General features: G+C 38.1%; 1 pseudogene; it reads left to right on the plus strand.

The window, feature by feature from the left end:
- The first annotated feature begins 1,676 nt into the window (after nucleotides 1–1,676).
- Nucleotides 1,677–2,926, plus strand: LOC108293831 (annotated as a pseudogene).
- Nucleotides 2,927–3,452: the final 526 nt, after the last annotated feature.

Below are 3,452 nucleotides of genomic sequence, written 5' to 3' on the forward strand. Positions count from 1 at the left end.
ATGTTGATCAGGCTGGTCTTGAACTCCTGACCTCAGGTGATCCATCCGCCTCAGCCTCCCAAAGTTTTGGGATTATAGGTGTGAGCCACCACACCTGGTCTGCTATAAACATTCTTTATGTTTCATGGGCTTGTAGTTTCTTATACTTTCCACCCATTCAAATTTTTTAAAGCGATAATCATTTGTAATTGTCTTACTAGCTCAATAAATTGGTCTTTGCTTTCTGAAGCAATTTGTTTTTGTTGTTATTTTCCTTGAGGGAAAAGCAAGGTTTTTTTTTGTTTGTATTTAAACCTGTTTGCTTTCTTATTTTTCTTTGTTGATTTTTTTCCTCTCCTAGTATGACCAATGGTGAGAAGCCTGAGTTTACTGACTTTGACTAGGAATTTACTGACTTTAACTTTTTGACCACCTTTATGATGAGGCCTGAGAGAATAACAAAAGTCCCAACCAACCCCCCACCCACCTACGGAAATGTATATACACACCATGCCACTGTCACGCTGACCCTGAAATGCCATCATAATACATTCTCTACCTTAGGCTAAGAGCTTCATGTTCTAAAATACAAATACCCTGGAGAATTATTGCATTAAATGGTCTATTACGGGATAATGCTTTAATGAGAAATTATCTGAATATTTTTCTCCTGGCAGTGAAAATAATGGGAGTTTTAATGGGAGTATAGCAAGTAAGAGATAGTTGTGGAATCTGGGCACCATCCCAGGAAGACAGGTTTAACCAAAGGGAAAAGTTCTAGGCTGCCAAGGAGCTGTAAAAGGGATAAGAATGCCTGGAAAGTATGATGGAGAAGCTGCTCAGTATTGAAGAAAAGGAAAATGTAAAGCAGAGCTAAAGCAAACTTGGATTTGTGATACAAGTTAGCTTAGGGAAGACTGAACTCCTTTAGCATCTTTAACTTCATTGTTTACCAATCCTTTGAGAAGAAAGATCTGAACATTTCATATATTCCTTCTAGTATTTATTGATCACCCATATATACTGGACACTGCTAAGTGCTGATCATACAAGTAGAATAAGACACTCTTGTCTTCAAAGAGTTTGTATTTTAAAGGGAAAGATAGGCTCATGCCTGTAACTCCAACACTTTGGGAGGTCAAGGCAGGTAGATTGCTTTAGCTCAGGAGTTTGAGATCAGCCTGGGCAACATGGCAAAACCCCGCCTCTACAAAAAAAACGAAAATTAGCTGGGCATGGTAGCATGAGCTTGTAGTCCCAGCTACTGGGGAGGCTGTGGTGGGAGGATGGCTTGAGCCCAAGAGGTAGAGGTTGCAGTGAGCCAAGATGCACCACTGCATTCCAACCTGGATGACAGACCCAGACCCTCTCTCAATAAAATAAAATAAATAAAGGGAAAGATAGGATTAAAAAAAAATATATATATATTTTCAAGTTGTGATAAGTGTAATGAAGAACACAAAACATGTGCTTTTTATATTTTTTATTTTCTGCTTTACAATTAGATTGTCCTGCAAAGTCTGTGGTAAAACAGAGATAAATTGGTAAGGGCTGCAGTCTTCATAATCTACATAAAAACTGTGATCGACTCAGGTCCTATATAAGGAAATTTGTAGGTATAATCCTGTGACACTCTCAGGACTCTGAAATTCTGAAGAGTGACCAGCTCGTGGAGTCCAGAAGGAAGAGCAACCAAGATGAAGGTGAAGTTGTTGAACTGGAATCGACAACTGTGTCCACAAAACCAAGTTGGACTTACAGAGAGTTCCAAGAAACTATGTTCCTACCTTACATCTTTTTGAGGTCCCATGAGAATATGTAAAAGCTTTAAATGCTACCAAATTGGAAGGAGTTTGCAAAACCATTCCTTGCTTGGCTGGATGGTCACGGAGATGGAGTCAGTTTCTTGGCAAAGCATCTGAAGAGCCTGGCTACTGTCCTTTCTGGGGCATGTGATGGAGAGGTTAGAATTTGGAACTTGACTCAACTGAAATGTATCCGTACAATATAAGCACATGAAAGTTTTGTACGAGGAATATGTACTCGCTGTTATGGGGCTTCTTTTTTCACTGTTGGTGATGACAGAACTGTGAGGCAGTGGAAAATGGACGGGCCAGCCTATGGAGAGGAGGAAGAGCCATTACATACAACATTAGGAAAGATAGTGTCTACTGGGATTGATCATCACTGGAAAGAAGCTGTTTTCGCTACATGTGGACAGCAAGTAGACGTTTGTGATGAACAAATAACTAATCCTATATGTTCAATGACCTGGAGATTTGACAGTATAAGTCGTGTTAAATTTAACCCAATTGAGACATTTCTCTTGGAAAGTTGTGTGTCTGACAGGACTATAGTACTTTATGCTATGAGGCAAGCTGCTCCTCTGAAAAAGGTTGTCTTAGATATAAGAACAAATACAATCTGTTGGAACCCTATGGAAGCTTTCATTTTTACAGTAGCAAATGAAGATTATAATTTATTAACTTTTGGTATGCATGCACTGGACACTTCTGTAATGGTCCATATGGATTATGTATCTGCAGCGCTTGATGTGGATTACTCTCCCACTGGGAAAGAGTTTGTGTCTGCTAGTTTCGATAAATCTATTTGAACCTTTCCTGTAGACAAAAGTCAAAGCAGGGTGGCATATCACACAAAGCAAATGCAACATGTTGTCTGTGTAAAATGGACTTCTGACAGCAAGTATATTAAGTACGGATCTGATGAAATGAACATTCACCTATGTAAAGCTAATGCTTCTGAAGAATTGGGTGTGCTTACACAAAGAGAAAAAGCAGCCAAGTATTATAACCAGAAACTGAAAAAGAAATGTCAGCATCATCCTCATATACAACAGATAGCTCGCCATCAACATCTACCAAAATCTATCTATAGCCCGATTCAGGAACAATGCATCATGAAAGAAGCAAGTGAACCACATTAAACACAGCAATGTGTTTAAACACAGATCCATCCATTGGATCTGTGCCGATTGTGTCAGAGAAGAAGAAACACATCGTGGCAGTTGTAAAATAATACTTGATATTCCTAACTATCCTGATGTATAATTATTTGTTACTTTTGATTTGAGAATTCTACAAATAAAAGTGTTGGGACTAGATTAATTGCAGACATTTCAGTTATATATGTAGAGCTTTATTGTTGCTCCTTTTAGCTACTCTGAAAAGTGATTCTTAAAGGTGGCCTACTTGATACGCCCATCTAATTGTTTTATCCTTACTCTGTGTTCCTCTTTCATTGAAGAATACAGTATTTGCAACTAACTTATTTTTTCCTGTGTTAGTTACAGATATACTTACTTTCTCTCTGATCTATTTTCGTAGACACTCTACATTTGAATTGACATTGATGACCAAACATCTCTTATGTTACCTTCAATTATTGCAGTGATATTTCTTCCTATGATTCCACATAACATTTAGAAGAATGATGTCAACAACTTTTTATGA

The sequence above is a fragment of the Cebus imitator genome, unplaced genomic scaffold, assembly GCF_001604975.1.
Source record: "Cebus imitator isolate Cc_AM_T3 unplaced genomic scaffold, Cebus_imitator-1.0 Scaffold550, whole genome shotgun sequence".
Lineage (NCBI taxonomy): Eukaryota > Metazoa > Chordata > Mammalia > Primates > Cebidae > Cebus > Cebus imitator.